Here is an 18,377-nt window from a genome sequence, read left to right as displayed (position 1 = left end):
GGTGGTTTACTAAGGGCTTGGGATGGAGAGAGGGGTTAATTACAAAAGAGAACAAGGCGGGAGGCACCTGGGTGGCTCAGTGGGCTAAGCCTCTGCCTTCAGCTTAGGTCATGATCTCAGGGTCCTCGGATCGAGTCCCACATTGGGCTCTCTGCTTGGCAGGGAGCCTGCTTCCCCCTCTCTCTCTGCCTGCCTCTCTGCCTATTTGTGGTCTCTCTGTCAAACAAATAAATAAAAATCTTAAAAAAAAAAAAAAGAGAGAACAAGGGAACTTTGGGAGATGATGAAAATATTCTGTATATAATTTTCAAACTTCTTATGATGTGTTCCTAAAAAGGTGAATTTTCTGTGTGTATGAGTCAGTAAACCAGACTTTTAAAAAGTAAAAATAAATATGGTCTCTAAAGCAGTGTTTTTCAAATCTCCATTAGCAAGATACGACCCATCAGCGAGATGTGAATTCCATTTATAGAGTTGTGATTGGCATTTTAAAAAGTGAACTAGAATAGGAGCACCTGGGTGGTTTAGCTGGTTAAGTATCTGACTCTTGATCTCAGCTCAGGTCTTGATCCCAGGGTCATGAGCTCAAGCCCCATCTTGGGCTCCACATTGGTCATGGAAATTACTTAAAAAAAAAAAAGTGAGATAGAATAGGAAATATCAGAGTCATTGAACACAGTGAAAGGAATATTGTTAAGGAAGCATTTGCTTCTGTTTCATGCATATATATGTGCTATAATGAAATATCAGGAAAATGGAAACCATGGTCAGTGTGTGTTTTTAATGGAAGGAATTTAACTGGAAACTGGTTACAGAAATAATGAAAAAGCTGAGAAGCCAAACAGGGGAAGACGATACAACCCAGAGATCAACAATGGCAGAAACCACTAATTCCTTTCGACTGGAGGGACATAGGGACGTGACAGTGTTGTTGGGTCCCAGAGCTGCGGTCATCCAGCAGAAGCTAAAATCGTAGGACATTTTGGCTGGAGCTGGAGCCAGAGGGAAGACACAGCCACGGTCAAAGGTGCACTCAAGGCAGAGAAAGATGGAGGGAATCATCCTCGCTTTTCCATTCCCATCACCCACCAGTGTGAGAGCTGCACATGAGTGGCACCCAGCCAGAAGTCAGTCCCCATAACCTGGAGCCTTTGAAATACAGCCTCTTGGGATCAGCATCCTTGAAACATGGCAGAAAAAGAGAAGAATAAGGAATGGATTTGACAGCAGATAGTCCCAGGGCTGGCACAGCTGTGGAGTAAAATGTATTTCTGATCAAAGGTCAGATTTCAAAAGGTTTAAAAGCCATTGCTCTAGAGGACAAAGCTATTTCTGTGTCGTTGTCTCTATATACAGGAAGAATAAAAATCACACTTTGACCGTTACAGGATGCCACATTTTGCCTTTTTGTATGTGCTTAAAAAGGCAGTTTGAACTAAAGAAGTTGGATTGGGAGACTGACCCACTTCTTTCCTTTGTGTTGGGGTTAGCCATATCAAGATCTTTTAGTAGCAAAGGGAAAACTCCTGGCAGATGTAGATGGAATTTAGGCTAGGGAAAACAGAGCAGGAAGGAAGTACACAAATGGCAAATGTGTGAGCAAAGAAATGAAATGCTTTTCTCCAATGGTGTGGAAGGAAAATTATAACAGTTAAAAATTGGTATGCTGGGTATCAAATCGCTTCTGTCAGCAGGTATTCATGAAATGGATCCCGAAAACGGCCAGATCCGCAAGGAATAGTCACCCATAATCCCACAACACCAACTTGTTCCCCACTCTGATGACTATTCACTTCTTCCCATTCCAAAGCTTTGACCTTGAATTGTTTGCGATTTCTGATCTCAAGAAATAGCTCCCAAGCCTCCCTCATTAAGTCAAGCCTAATGCTTGATTCCTTGTGCTTAAAAACACTCAGTGCTGCTCTCTCCTCCTGCCTTCTGAGATGCCACAAGGAAAGAAGGCAAAGGGGAGGAAGGCAGCTTGGGCTTCTGCTGTCCTGAAGAAGCCGGAGGCCAAGAAGGTGGTCAATCCTCTGTTGGAGAAAAGGACCAAGAATTTTGGCATCAGACAGGACATCCAGCCCAAAAGGGACCTCACTTGTTTTGTCAAATAGATACATCTGGCTTCAGTGGCAAAGGGCTATTCCCTATAAATGTCTCGAAGTGCCTCATGTGATTGACCAGTTCGCCCAGGCCTTGGACGGCCAAACAGCTACTCAATTGCTTACACTCACCCACAGATACAGACCAGACACAAAGTAATAGAGGAAGCAGGAATCGTTGGCCGGGGTTGAGAAGAAAGTTACTGGTGAAGCAGATATCCCCACTAAGAGGCCGCCTGTCCTTCAAGCTGGGGTTAATATGTTACCATCTTGGAGGAAAACAAGAAGGCTCAGCTGGTAGTGATTGTCCATGATGTGGATCCCATTAAAATGGTTGTCTTCTTGCCTGTCCTGTGTTGTAAGATGGGGGTTCCCTACTGCATTATGAAGGGAAGGCCAGGCTGGAGTGTTTGGTCCCCAGGAAGACATGCACCGTTCTGGCTTTCCCACAGGTTAACTATGAAGACAAAGGAGCTCTGGCTAAGCTGGTAGAATCTATCAGGACAAATTACAAAGACAGGATGAGATCCGCCATCACCAAGGAGGCAAGATCCTGGGTCCTAAATCGGTGGCTTGCATTGCCTCGGTGGCTTGCATTGCCACGCTGGAAAAGGTATAAAGGCTAAAGAACTGGCCACCAGACTGGGCCAAGTGTATGCTGTTGAATTTCCTGTATGTAAAAGAGATAAAAAGTTCTCTTCCACAAAAAATAAAAATAAAAACATGCAGTGCTTACTTTTGGACATCTCCATCTACACCAGTCATGCAGGCGGAATGTACTTCAATCTGTTTCTTTCCTGTCTAGTCAACTTCTGTGATTTTAAAATATGGTTTGGGGAATATTGTTTTAAATTCAACTGTATCGTTATAAAGAGTTCTTTTTAAAATCAGTGCGTATTGGGTGGATGGATGGATGGATGGATGGAGGCAAAGTGAGTAAGTCTCCCTTCTAAGTTCCGGTCTGACTTGACTTCAGACCACCAGCGCTCCGCTGTGCTGCCATCTAGCGGTAGCACGACTTCCGTGTGAGAAAGGTCCTTGCCGAAAAACAAGCTTGTCTGCAAAATGAAAGTGAATGTTACAGTTCTTTTTCTGGTTCCAGCTGCTTATGGCTCCTCATTCGGCTATCTTTAATAGTAATAGCACTTCACTTTGATGCTTAACACATATAGAAAGAACACTTACAGGATTATATAAATCGATGTCACCAGCTCTGGCACTCTATGGTACAATAGGTCCTTCTCAGTACAATAAATGCCAAAGGTCTCGGCATGTTTTGACGCACAGTCAATAGGCTCGTGATTTCTAAAAACGTGATAACCAACTGTTTTTAGGGAAAAGTATAATAATCACTTTATTGCTTCCAAACTTCAGTTTCAATTTGATGACGCTTTAAAAAAAAAAACACTTTTCCTCTCTATATAAACACTAACATCTTAATTGTAACAAAACCCACATTTATCCCAGAATATAATCATATAAAAATGAAATAAAATGGTTGCAAAGTTTAGGAAACCAGATGTGTAAAATAGGGACTCCACACCTGGGCATCCTGCTCCCTAGCCAAGTTGACACACAAAATCAACCATCACATGAGTCATGGTGTGAGCCTCTTTTGATCCATTGTACTGTGCTGTCATGGACTCTTTTCATCTGTAGACTCATGTGCTTCAGTTCTGAGACATTGTATTGATTTTTTGTTTCGAACCCTCTCTTCTACATTTTCTTCTCTATTTCTGGATTCCTATGATTTGGATTTTAGAACTTCTGGCTGGACTGCCAAAGTTTCTATCCACTTCTACCATTTTTTCATCTGCTTGTCTTTTACCTTGTTTACTGGAAAACTTCCTTAATTTTTTCTTTCAACACTTTTGTTGAGTTTTTAGTCTCATTATCATGCTTTTAGTTTTAAGAGATTTTCTTTTTCCTTTGAGGGATCTCTGCACTCTTCTAAAACAGTATCCTATTCTTGTTTCACTGGCGATATCTTTTCTTATCTCCGGATATTAACCACAGCATTCCTTTCAAAAAGTGTTTTTTTCTCTCGAATGGTCCATTTCCTCTGAGTTGCTTTTTTTTCTGCTTATTTCTTTGGTTTCTCTCTTCCATATTGGAGACTTCCCTCGGATGTCTGGTTATTTTCATTTCCTCAAGAATAAGGAACTAAAAATCTGCTTGCTGGGCCTGAGCAGGGAGGGGAAAGGGAACACTTCACAATGGAGTAGCTGGGGATATCTATTGTCAGTCTCTTTAGTCCTGGTTTAGTGGGCTTGGTCAAATTCCTTGAACACTTTTCTGGTTTCCTTTCATACAAACAAGGCTGCCAGTTGCTGATTGGGAGAAGAGGCCAAGGTATCTCAGGACCTGTTTTCAGTTCTATGTGCTCCATTCACAGTTATACTTGGTGGCATCTGTGCTCATCTCTCCTGACAATAAACCCCCATTCTCACAAGGGCTCCCCAATGGCCCAAATACGGAGTAGGGAGGAGACCCGGGGTCCAATTACTTAATTGATTCTCAACCAGCTGTCCTATTTCCAGCTCTTTTCTATTTCCACTTCCCGACCTCCACAGGTGCCAGAGGCTGCCACTACTGGACCCCACCGGAGATCCTGCAGGGTAAATTAGAATGAATGTCAGCTTTCTGGGCTGCTGCCTGATGATTCTGTTTTGGGGGTTTGGGGGGTAAGTCATGTATCACCCCATTTGTTTTGTAGCTTCAAAATCTTGGCTTCTATCATCTCCTTTCTCTCTTCTCTCCATCCTGGTGAGTTTCCGCCTTCCTGACACCCCTTTGCTGTTGTTTTAGTAGGGTGGTGAGAAAGAGCAAAAGTAGATGGCTGCCTATAACTACTGTCTTTACCCGGAAGACCTTGAGTGGGATTTTTAAAAATAATTTCTGTTGATGAAGTTTCTATTCATTTAAAAATTCTTTAAATGTTTTTAAAGTAGGGAAATTCAGATTTTTTTTTGTAGTCGAACATAATTAACTTTGTGTAGATGATTTCTTCCCTTGTTTCTAAACTTAAGAACTCTTTGTCCTATGTTAAGATTCGGTAAATATTTACTTGGGTCTGTCCGAAGTAACCATGGGGTTTTTTGGCACCAGCTTCCCATCTTCTAGTGGTGATTTTGTCCTATCCCTCCTTCTGGAATGTTCCCAGGGCCTTTGAGAATCCCCATGATGCCCTCTGTTCACTAACATTCTCAGCCAAGACCCTTTCCTTCCTTCTGCGTTGGCTCCCAATGCTTCAAGCATCTCCAGCCCCTTCCACCATATCAAAATGTACTTGTCCAGGGTCTTCTTTCATTATACTCTGCTCATTCTTAGCTAACTAAAGGCACCAAGAACTGTTCAGAGGAACTTTACATTCATTATTGATTTAATCCTTATGACAACCTAGTGTGATAGATATTATTAGTCCCATTTCATAGATTAATACCCTGAGGCTTAGAGAAGTTAAGCCTCTCTTATCCAGGATCAAGAGACTGGTAAGTCAAGACAGTACAACAGCTTTAAAGACTGCGTACATTCTCCCTACTTACTGTGCTAACTCACACAGTGAGACATGTAACAGATTTTAATGGCTATTTTTAAGACCGTATTTTAACCTAAACAGCAAGCCTAAGAGTGAACATTTCAAATACAGCAAAAGTTTTGGGCAATAGGGCCTCTTATCGCCATGTAGGGTTACCTTTCTTCTCCCATCCACCCCCACAGAATGCAGTGTCAATTTGGCATTTTTAACACTGCAGCTAAAGATTATAAAAATAAAGCCATCTACAATCATGAAAAGCTATGTGGGAGCTCCGTTATAAACTATAGCACTTGGGCCGAGAAAGACAAGCTTTTAAGTGTGTATTTAGATGTGTTGGCGTGTTATTAGACACATACTTGGGCCCATTCTCCACTTCACCTCTGCGTTTTCAATTCAAAGAAGGATTTTTATTCTTCACAGAAACAAATGATATCAAAATCACGAGGCATCTTCTCTGATTATTTCCATCTAAGGTTATATAAACACACAGTATTTATGATTTCATACACATTTTTTGTCCTTACTGGGCTACGTTGGTTTCCAGGAATGAATAGCAGAGTATTCTAGATCTCCTCCAGGGATTCTGCATTACCCCCTCCTGTAACCCAGAATGCTCAGCTCCTCCACTTCTGACACCAAGTTGATCAGATCCCCTAGTTTCACACACAAATACACACATTAAAGGATGATGGTGTGCATTGCATGGGACATCAGGATAATAAGACAATGACTCTTTCTTCCAAAATCTCATGTTCTAGAAAAGAGAGACATATAATATGTGATAAAAATGTAAGAAAAAAATTTTAATTTTTTTCCAAGTGAACTCCATGACCAGCATGGCACTTGAACTCACAACCCTGAGATCAGGATCACATGCTCCACGGACTGAGCCAGCCAGGCGCCCCCCCAAAAAAAAATATTTTTAAAATCCATTCTGAATTTCCTTTTTATACTTCCAGACAAAGAATAGAAGTTTTGAACTCTTTTCTTCCTTGCTGCTCCACCCCCCCATCAAAATAAAACAAAACAAAAAAACCAACAATCCTGAATCTTCTCATACCTCATCTTCTCCTCTCAGTAAATGGCAGAGGGAGAGAGAGAGGGAGAGAGAATTCCAGGCAGACTCCCCGCTAAGCAGGAGCCGGAGGCGAGGCTAGATCTCACCAACCATGAGATCATGACCTGAGCCCAAATCAACTGTCTGACGCTTAACTGACCGAGTCACCCAGGCACCCCTGTCACACTGATTTAAGCACCTTCATTTCTTTCTTAGAGTGCTACAAATACTTCTCAAATGGTCTCTGCTTTCCTTTCTTCCATTTTTGCTTCATGACAATCTGTTCTTCGCACAGCAGACAGAAGCTCCCTTAAAAGTGCACATCAGCTTCTGTTTCAACCATATGGCGTAACTGGGTCTGAAGAAAACTGGACAAAAATGTCATTAATGCCCGCTTTCACACATTAGACAACCGGCAGCCCAGGCCTGTGACCTCTGACAGAAAGGAAACAATCCAATGAGCCATGAGATTGTCCCAGGTGTCTTTAGGCAGTTTCCAGGTGTGGTGGAGATGGCAGGAATCCAGACAGACCCCAGGAGTCTTACTGGATTGGACAGACAGGAATGACAGCTGGGAGAGGCCAAAGCAGCTAGAATTAGTGCAGCACCATTTCTAAAAAAGATTTTACTTTCCACTTCAAATTTCCTTGGCTACTATGTCGCAAATCAACTGACCCTGTCCGTGTGTGTCTATTTCTTAGCTTCAGTTTCGGTTCCCTTTATCTATTTATCAATCATTACATCATTACCACAGAGTCTAAATTAGCACAGCTTTAAACAGCCCTGTGATGAGGTAGCGTGTAGCTTCCAGCTTTCTTCTTTTTCAAGGCTGTTAGTGTAAGTCTTTTATATTTCCAGAAAATTTTTAAAATCAGCTTGTCAATTCCTAGAAAAAAAGCCTGTTCGGATATTTACTAGAATTGTGTTGAATTCAAAGATCACTTTTGGAAGACTATTAATCTAATTATATTGTATTTTCTAATGTGTGATCATGATATAACCTTCCACTTGTTTTGATTTTCTCTTTTTTTTAATAAGGGTTTTTTTAATTTATTTGTCAGAAAGAGAGAAAGCAAGCATAAGCGGGGGAGTGGCAGGGGGAGAGGGAGAAGCAGGCTCCCTGCTGAGCAAGGAGCCCCACACCAGGGCTTGATCTCAGGACCCTGGGATCATGACTTCAGCCAAAGGCAGATGCTTAACCCACTGAGCCACCCAGGTGTCCCTAGATTTTCTTTAATATCTCTTATCAATGTTTGTATTTATCACTGTAGAAGTCTTACACAATTTTTGTAAATTTAATCTTAAGTAGTTCATTTTTCATAGTATTATAAATGATATCTTAAAATTTCATTTTCTAATTATTTGCTGGTAAATAGAAATATGATTATTTTTTATATTAAGCTTATAGTCTATGACCTTGTTAAATTCATATATTAAATCTTCTAGTTTTTTGTACATTCACTTTGATGTTTCTGTATAAACCATCCTATCATTTGTAAATAAACAGTTTTACTTCCTCCTTTAATTCCATTGTGGCCAGAAAACATACTCTGTAAAATTTCAATTTTTTTGACATTTCACGAGACTTGTTTTATGGTTTAGCATGTGCCCATACTCAAAACTTTTCCAGATGCACTTTAAAAATGTTTTTCCAATGGGGCGCCTGGGTGGTGTGGTCAGTTAGCCTTTTGACTCTTGGTTTTGGCTCAGGTTGTGATCTCAGGGTCATGGGATGAGTCCCACATTGGGCTCCCACATTGGGCTCCCTCATCTGTCTCCACACTTGACATGGAGTCTGATTGACTTTCTCCCTCTTCCTCTGCCCCTCCCTGCTGCATGCTCTCTCTCTCAAGTAAATAAATAAATCCTTAAAAATGTTTTTCCATGTCTTCTGGCATCTATTGTTTCTTGTGAAATATCATTTCCATGATGAAATACCATCATACATCATTGCTCCTCTACACAAAATGTTTTTTCTTTTTGGTATCTCCTTTAGTTTTTGGTAGTTGGACTATGATGTACTTAGTTGTGACTTTCTTGTATTTTTCTATTTATCTTGCTTGGAATGTGTTGAGCTTCTTGAGTAGGTAAGTAATTTATTTCCACAGATTTGTGGAAATTTCAACTGTTTTTTTCTTTTTTTTTTTTTAAGATTTTATTTATTTATTTGACACAGAGAGAGAGGGAACATAAGCAGGGGGAGTGGAAGAGGGAGAAGCAGGCACCTCGCTGAGCAGGCAGCACGATGCGGGGCTCCATCCCAGGACCCTGGGATCATGACCTGAGCTGAAGGCAAACGCTTAACGACTGAGCCACCCAGGTGCCCCCAACTGTTTTTTCTTTAGCTCTTTTTTTGGTCCCATTCTCTTTCTTTTCTCATTCTGAGACTCAATTTGCACTTGTATCAGATCACTTCAAATGTCCCATTATTTGTTTATTATTTGTAATGTTCATGATTTGTAATCTTATTTCCCTTCCTTTTCCAGGATGTATAATTTCTAATGATCTCTTTTCAAATTCATGACTGTAGTGGTCATGAGAATATCCTCCCAGGCCACCAGCTACCAGGAGCATACTTGAGTGAGGACCTGAGCTATTATATTGTGAAATATTGTAAAATTCATTCCTGTTTGTGCTTAGGCCACACTTCTCATGGGTTGCTGCTGTACAAACACTGAGGGACCCTGTGAGGGCTACCGTTGTTCTGAGGACTCCCCATGACATCTAAAGTTCCTTCCTTCTCTCCTTCCCTCCAGGTCAGACTTGTAGTGTGATAGGACAGCTGTCACAGCCTCCCCGAGTCCCCTTCCCATTTTCTATATGAAGCATTTTCCCCACACCCATTCTTAATGTCTGCTTTGAGGGTCACCTGGATAACACAGGTGAAATCAGGAGTGGTCTGAGAAAGCAGGAGGTAAGATGAGGATTTAAGATGGGCTTGCTTGCCACCTGGCAGACAAATAGAATGTGACCCTTGGCAGGTGGAACAAGGGAAGTCTCTAGCAGAAGGCAGCAGCTCAGCTCCTGAAAGCCTTAGTGGTGGCGAACCAGGAAATCCATCAATGGAGAGCAATGTGAAAGGTAAGGTAATATGGACATACATGCACACTGTGTTCTGGGACCTACTGCTGCATCTGCATTGAGGGTACACTTGCCATGAATGTGTGGCAGGGAAAAAGGCAAACCTGGTCCTGGGAAACACAGGACACTTCCGATGGCTGACGTTGGCTCAAGGATTCTCTACTGTCCTTTCCAAGCCTCCATTAGATTGCACAGACTGTCCATCTAGCAAATCTTCCTTTGGTCTCTCCTTCACTTGGAATCACACTTGAATCCAGGCTGAACCCCTGATCTTGGGGTCCTGAGCATGCAACCCTTGATCTCAGGGTCATGAGTTTGAGCCCTGAATGGGCTATAGAGATCATTTAAATAAATAATTAAATAAAAACTTAAAAAGAAATTATACTTTCCAATTATTGAATATATGTTTGGCTCTTTTTCATAGTTTCCACGTCTCTGTTGACATTCCTCATCTATTAGTCAGTCATTGTCCCACTACTTTTCATCAATTTCCTAATGGAGAAAAAATAGCCCAATTTATTATCTAAACAAACTAACTTTTGATCTAAAATATAATTGTGAACAGACAAATCTGTCAGAGGTTTTTGATATTTTTTTTAAGATTTTAATTTATTTTTTGATAGACATCGAGAGAGAGAACACAAGCAGGGAAAGTGAGAGAGAGAGAAGCAGCCTTTCTGCCAAGTAGGGAGCCCGATGCAGGCCTCGATCCCAGAACCCCAGGATCACGACCTGAGCCTAAGGCAGATGCTTAACACCTGAGCCACTCAGGTGCCCCAAGATGTTTTTGATTTTGAACTTCAAGATTTTAATCTAGTGATTCCACTTCTGAGTATATATCTGAAGGAAATAAAATCACTATTTTAATAAGATACATGCATCCCATGTTCACTGCAGCATTACTTAAAATAGTCATGACCTGGGAACCACCCATTGGTGGATGAATGGTAAAGAAAGTAGTGTGTATATATATATGTGTAATACATTCTATATATATATATCTATACCTATATATATAATGGACTATTTTTCAGACATTAAAGTAAGAAAAGGAAATCCTGCTGTTTACAACTACATAGATGAAGCTTGAGGGCATTATGCAAGTGAAATAAGTCAGACAGAGAAAGATAAATGTATCATTTCATTTGTATGTGGAATCTAAAAAACACAACAACCAAAGTCATGGAAACAGGAATCCTGTAGGTGGTTGCCAAAGATAGGGGTTGGAGTTGGGGTGGAAAAAATAGGTGAAGGTGATCAGAAGGTAGAAATTTCCAATTACAAGATAAATAAATTCTGAAGATACAATGTACAGCATGGTGACTGTAGTTAACAATACTGTATTGTATATTTGAAAGTTGCTAAGAGTAGATCTTAAAAGTTCTCATCATAAGAAAAAACATTGTAACTATGTGAAGGGATAGTGTTAACTAAACTTATTGTGGTAATAGTTTTAATGACTAAAGTATGAGTTTCTAGAGGAAACGATTTTCTATGTGATTCTGAGAGGGCTGTCTAATCATATAGGACTTTGTCTTTACTACTATTGCGATGTGCCATAATTCAGAATGTATCAGAATGTATCCTCCTTCTAGACACCATGACTGGTTCAAGTGATAGGCACACGATTGAGGTCAAGCCAATTAGAACTCTTTGGGGAAGGTCAGTATGAAACGATGGAGGGAAAGAAGGTTTTGTTCGTTTCCCTGTTGTCATTAGTTTTATATTCAAATTAATTCTACAATGATTTCTTTTGTCTCCGCATGGAAATGAAGTCAATACAGAAAAAACTATCTTTAGACATAAAGAGAGCCCAGGGACTTGTGGGCGGTTCAGTTGGTTAAGCATCTGCCTTTGGCTCAGGTCATGATCCTGGGGTCCTGGGACCAAGTCCTGCATCAGGCTCCTTGCTTGGCAGGGAGCCTGCTTCTCCCACTGCCTGCAGCTCCCTCTGCTTGTGCTTTGTCTCTCTCTCTCTCTCTTTCTCTCTCAAATAAATAAATAAAATCTTGAAAAAAAAAAAAAAAAGAGAGAGAGCCCACTGAAGACATGGCATTTGGATCCAGCCGTGTCTAGAGCCAGTCCATCCCAGAGACATCAGGTTACATGGTAATGAAATCTTTTCCTTACATTAGTTTAGATAAAGTTACTATTTCTTGCAAAAGAATCCTGGTTAATATAATTAATAAATATAACCATAAATATAATATGTATTCATTTGGTACTACAGTAGTATTTGTAAAATACATAAAATACAATCTCTAAAATACTGATCCTTTCTGTGAATTACATTTTGATCTTGAAGAAATTGTATCTTTTCTTTCTAATATATTTTAGACAAATCCAACTCCAAATCATTTTTTTTTCCACTAGATATTAATGATGTCTTTTCCATCCATGCTCCTGATTTATACTGGATACCCTTCCTGGGTAATCTTATTCACAGCCATTGTTTCAACAACCACCTCTATGCTGATAAACCTAATTTCACATGTCTTGTTTGATCCTCTCCTTAAAGCATTAAGAACCAGATACTCAACTGCCTTTGGCAAGAATGCTATTTCCCATGCACCTCAAAGTTAACTTATCAAAATGAAATCAATCATCTTTCTCACTAACCATGCTTTTTCTTATAATTTATAATTATTAATTAGGGGCACATGGATGGCTCAGTCAGTTAAGAGTCTGCCTTCAGCTCAGGTCATGATCCCAGGGTCCTGGGATCGAGTCCTGCTTTGGTCTCCCTGCTCAGTGGGGAGTCTGCTTCTCTCTCTCCTCCTCCCCTTGCTCATGCTCTCTTTCTCTCTCTCTCTCTCTCAAATAAGCAAATAAATAAATCTTTAATAAATAAATAAAATAGTAATTAATGAACATAGAATCTACATGACCTCAGAAAGAAGATGATATCATTGACTCTTTGCTCTTCACCTTTTATATACAATCAAGCCAGCAAGTCCATTATTGATTTGGTCTCGGTGATTTAATAAATAATTACTAATTATTTATTTATTAAATCAAATAATTAGTAATTATTTATTAAATCATCTTCTCTTTGCTACTACCATCATCTACTATAGTAACATCTAATTTTAGTCTTAGCCCTTCCTCCCTAGACATCTTCCATTTATGCCACAGCTCCATCTGAACTGAAAGGCTGTCTCTAAGGTGGCTTCCCATTATGCAGAAATTACAAACTCTTCTTGTAATTTTGCCTCCCTCTCCTGCTTCCCTTCCACATGCTCAGTGTCCCCTGCTTTACACTGGAGCCATTGAGCTTGTCCCACAATATTATTCTGTAACTTGATTTTCTACCTTGACTCATACTGCTGTCTTTTGAGCTCTTCCCATGCTGTTGTCACTGTGACTTTCCCCCTTTATGTATCAGTCCAGGCAGGAGCTACTACAAGAGGCCACTCCTGAATCTCTGAAACCACATTAGAGACTCGAGGCTCTCAGAAATTATGCACTTATTCTTGATGATGATGATGATTGCTGCAGTAAACTTTTTTATTTGTCTCCTTCTCATTCATGCTTATGCTGTATTCAATATCTTGTAGGCAGGGTAAAATGACGAAAATAAAGTCACACCTTGGAGATGTTGCCCCCTTGGCCCCAAACTATCACAATAAAGCAGAAAATCATGATAAAGTGAGTCAAATGAAATGTTTGGTTTCCCAGCACATGAAAGTTATGTTTACATTATGCTTTTTATATATATATACAAATATACAAATTCTATTCAGTATGTCATAGCATTATGTCTAAAAAAAAGTACAAAGCTTAATTAAATAATACTTTGTTGCTGAAAAGTGCTAACCATCATCTGAGCTTTCAGGGAGCCATACTCTTCCTGCTGTGGAGGGTCTTGCCTCCATGTTGATGGCTCCTGACTGATCAGGGTGGGGATCGTTGAAGGCTGGGTGGCTATGGTAAAATCTTAACATGACAATGAAATTTGCCCCATCGAGTGATTTTTCTTTTTTTTTTTTTAAGATTTTATTTATTTATTTGACAGACAGAGATCACAAGTATGCAGAGAGGCAGGCAGAGAGAGAGGGGAAGCAGGCTCCCCGCCAAGAAGAGAGCCTGATGTGGGGCTTGATCCCAGGACCCTGAGATCATGACCTGAGCCAAAGGCAGAGGCTTTAGCCCACTGAGCCACCCAGGTGCCCCTGAGTGATTTTTCATGAGTGAATCCCCTCATGAGTGATTTCTCTGTGACATGTGATGCTGTTTGATAGCACTTTGCCCACAGTAGAACTTCTTTCAAAATTGGAGTCAGTCTCTTCAAACCCTGCTGCTACTTGATCCACCCAGTTTATGGAATATTCTAAATCCTTTTTTGTCATTTCAACAGTCTTCACGGAATCTTCACCAGGAGTAGATTCCTTCTCCAGAAATCACTGTCTGTGCTCATCCATAAGAAACAACTTCTCACCTTGTGAATATTCTATCCTGGGCTTGCAGCAATTCAGTCACATCTTCAGGCTCCACCTCTAATGTTGCTTCTCTTGCTGTTTCCCTCATCTCTGCTGTGACTTCCTCCACTGAAGTCTTGCACCCCTGAAAGTCATCTATGAGGGTTGGAATCAACTTTTCCCAAACTCCTGGTAATGGTGATATTTTGACCTCTTCCCACGAATCATCAATGTTCTTAATGGCATCTAGGATGGTGAATCCTTTCCAGAAGGTTTTCATCTGACTTTGCCCAGATCCATCAGAGGAACCACTGTCTAGGGCAGCTATAGCCTTGGGAAATTAATTTCTTCAATATTAAGATTGAAAGTCAATATTACTCCTTGATCCATGGGCTGCAGAATGGATGTTGAGTTAGAAGGTATGAAAACCACATTCATCTCATTGTACATCTCCATCAGAGCTCTTGGGTGACCAGGAGCATTGTCAGTAAGCAGTAATATTTTGAAAGGAACCTTCTTTTCTCAGCAGTAGGTCTAAATAGTGACCTTAAAATACCCAGTAAACCATGTTATAACCAGATGTGCTGTCATCCAGGCTTTGTTGTTCATTTCTAGAACACAGGCAGAGGAGATTTAGTATAGTTCTTCAGGGCCCTAGGATTGTCAGAATGGCAGAGGAGCTTTGGCCTCAATTTAAAGTCCCCAGCTGCAGTAGCCCCTAACAAGACAGTCAGCCTGTCCTTTCAAGCTTTGAAGTCAGGCATTGACTTCTCCTCTCCAACTGTGAGAGGCCAAGACTGCATCTTGTTCCAATAGAAGGTTGTTTCTTCTACATTGAAAATCTGTTGGTCAGTGTAGTCACCTTCAGCAATGACTTTAGTTAGAGCTTCTGGGTCACTTGCTGTGGCTTCTCCATCAGCACTTGCTGCTTCACCTTGCACGTGGATGTCATGGAGGCGGATTCTTGCCTTAAACTTCATGATCTACCCTCTGCCAGCTTCAGACTTCTCTCCTGCAGCTGCCTCACCTCTCTCAGCCTTCCCAGAATACCAAAGAGTCAGGGCCTTGCTCTGGCTTAGGCTTTGGCTTAAAGGAATGTCGTGGTTCATCTGATCTTCTATCCAGACCACTCAAACTTTCTCCATCTCAGCAATCAGGCTATTTTGCTTTCTTATCACTGCTGTGTTCACTGGGTTCATGATTTTAACTCCATCGAGAACTTTTCCTTTGCATTCACAGCATGGCTTACTATTTAGCACAGGAGGCCTAGCTTGCAGCCTAGCATGGCTTTTAACATGCCTTCCTCACTAAGCTTAATTATTTCTAGCTTTTGATTTAAAGTGTGAGACATGTGCCTCTTCCTTTCACTTGAACACTTCAAGGCCATTGTAGATTAGTAATTGGCTTAATTTCAATATTGCTGAATTTGTTGAATTGTCGGGGACTACGGAGGCCCGAGGGGAGGGAGAGAGACAGGAAATGACAGGTAGGTTAAGTGGTCAGAGCACACACAACGTTTGTCAATTAACGTTCTATGTCTCATATAGGCAGATGCCCTAAAACAATTACGACGGTAACATCAAAGATCACTGATTACAGGACGTCATAACAAATATAAATATAATGAAAAACTTTGAAGAATTATGAGAATTACCCAAAGATAGAAAGAAAGTGAGCAAATACTGTTGGAAACATGGCGCTAAGAGACGTGTTGACGAAGAGTTCCCGCAGTTGTCAGTTGCAGATTCTCCCATTGAACACTAGATGGCGCTCTGATCTTTTGTTTGGAAAAATGAACACCAGCTTCTACCGCTAAACCCTGGTTTTAAAAAATTATCCTTTGCCTTGTTGAATCTTAGGGTTTAAAAAACAAGCTATCTGTCAGCCTAAAGTTTTCCTTTAAACCAACTTTTTAGACTTACGCAGATTCAACAACGGTTAAATGTCAAAACGAAAGCTATTCAAATTTATTTTTAAAAATCTGCTAAGCGATTTCTTATGAGTTAGCCCACTAGCTGGTATTTGCTGATTATCAGAAGAAATTTATTAATTTTTAAAAATATGTAATTAATTTTATCTTTGAAAACATGGAACTTGGGAAAAGGGCTGAAAGTTGTCTTTACATTTTTTTCTTACCTTCACAAAATATAAACTCTCTCACCTTTTGCAATAAGAATAGTAAATATTTTATGATTTACTATGATTATGCACAGAAACTTCAAAGTATTCAATAACCTAAAGGTGGTCTGAAATATACAAAAACAATACTGTATCAAGGGGAAAATATTTAGAACACGCTTTAAAAACCAAAGTATTGATAGTGATTTGATTGTTTTTTTAAAAAAGTATTTTTTTAATATTTCTTATACAGAGGAAGACTCACATTATATTAACTTTTTAAAAAAGTATTTCATTTATTTCTTTTGAGAGAGAGAGAGCAGGGAGAGAGGGAGACAGCATGAGTAGGGGAGGGGCAGAGGGAGAAGGACAAGCAGACTCCCCACTGAGCAGTGAGCCTGATGTGGGGCTCAGCATTTGATCCCAGGACCCTGAGATCATGACCTGACCCAAAGACAGATGCTTAACCAACTAAGCCACCCAGGCACCCCTATATTAACTTTTATTTCCTTCTCAAACAAATCTCCCAGTTTACCAGCTTTGTAAATGGTCTCATGTAATTATTCTAACCTAAAATTTGGTGATCATTCTTGATTTTTTCCTTTTCTCCTCTCTTCTAAATGCAAATCATTAACAAAGCCTATTGGTTCTGCCACTAAAATATATCTCTAATCTCCATCTCCTCTGCCACCACCCTGGTCCAAGCTACTGCCTGTCACCAACAGGCAGCTTTCTTTCTGCTCTCTTTGCCCAAGCAGCTAAGTCACTAAGAGCCTTCAACTCTGTTTGGGAAAAGACTTATTCCATTTTAAATGTATTCTACATGAAGCCCTTAAGGAGCAACCTCAGGTAAAAACTCCTTACAAATTTGAACTAATCTAAAAAAGTTCACATACTGAAAAGAACCACGACCTACTGTGATCCCAGGAACATCACATAACCCTCCAAATCAGTACTTCAAGGGAAGAGAATTCAACATCACTGTCTTTCTATTACAGCAGATGTCACTGACAATGTTCTTCTCTTTGTTGGATTCTAAATGATCAGAACTGCCAAAATGGGGTTATTTGTATTAGTGAAAGAACACTGAGTCTTGAAAGTTTTTCTTTTGTGGCAATAATGCTTTTTGTTACACCTTGAATGGAACTTCTGCAAATAATTGAAAATTTCATATTTTAATCAAACAGTTCAGCCTCTGCAATTCATTTTTTGAACATCTAACAAGCCTCTGCTCTATGGTGATTGAGATAGAGACAGCAAATTTTATTCCTTTCCTTTAAAAGGGGTAGTTTCTCCCATAAAATTTACTGAGTACACTATAGGGTAGGCCAATCTATTAAATTTTTCTGGAAATTTATTTTTAGCTTTACTTAGCAGATCAACCTTCAGCCTAGAACTAAATAACATGTGTATTTCATTGCCTGATAGAACAGAGAGACTGAGAATCATATTTTAAGGGATTGGAATGAAGTGTCCCTATCATCTTCAATTTTCATTTGTCTCTCAGGATCTTCTGATTCTACTTATTTTTCACCAAGTTCTTTGATTCAAGTTTAGCACAGAGAAGGAATATTAAATACATATATAATTATCTGAAAACAATGCTTAAGCATCATGGTTAATGCATAGAGGTTTTTTTTTTCCTCCCAATTTAAAGTGCTTTCTAATATTTGTGTAAAATCATAAAGGGAAAAAAAGCTTTCATTTTTATTCAAAAAATTTTTCTCGCAGCATTGGATAAAGGAAGTAGGAACAACTTGTCCAGATTATGGTAGTCTACATTATAAATAGGAGTCCCGCCTTAGATATTTCCTCCCTATTTTAATGTTTTTCATTATATTGGTTACCATTTGTTTAACATATTCTCTGTGTCAGTTGCTAAACTGGGTACTTTCTGTGTATCCTCATCTAATTCATTTAGTGTTCACATCAACCCTATGAATAAGGTATTACTATCCTGCCTTACAGTTGAGAGAACTGAAATCAGTAATGTTAAGTAACTACCTAAAGTCACAGAGCCAGTATTACAGTACATGTACTAACCCAGTTTGTTTGTTTGTTTT

General features: G+C 39.8%; 2 pseudogenes; one reads left to right on the top strand and one right to left on the bottom strand.

Moving 5' to 3' along the window:
• Positions 1-1,943: 1,943 nt before the first annotated feature.
• LOC116868845 lies at positions 1,944-13,217 on the top strand (annotated as a pseudogene).
• Positions 13,218-13,590: 373 nt separating this feature from the next.
• On the bottom strand, positions 13,591-15,674 carry LOC116868844 (annotated as a pseudogene).
• Positions 15,675-18,377: the final 2,703 nt, after the last annotated feature.

This window comes from Lontra canadensis, unplaced genomic scaffold, assembly GCF_010015895.1.
Source record: "Lontra canadensis isolate GAN:19392208 unplaced genomic scaffold, GSC_riverotter_1.0 scaffold17, whole genome shotgun sequence".
NCBI lineage: Eukaryota > Metazoa > Chordata > Mammalia > Carnivora > Mustelidae > Lontra > Lontra canadensis.
This window is presented reverse-complemented; position numbering and strand designations above follow the sequence as displayed.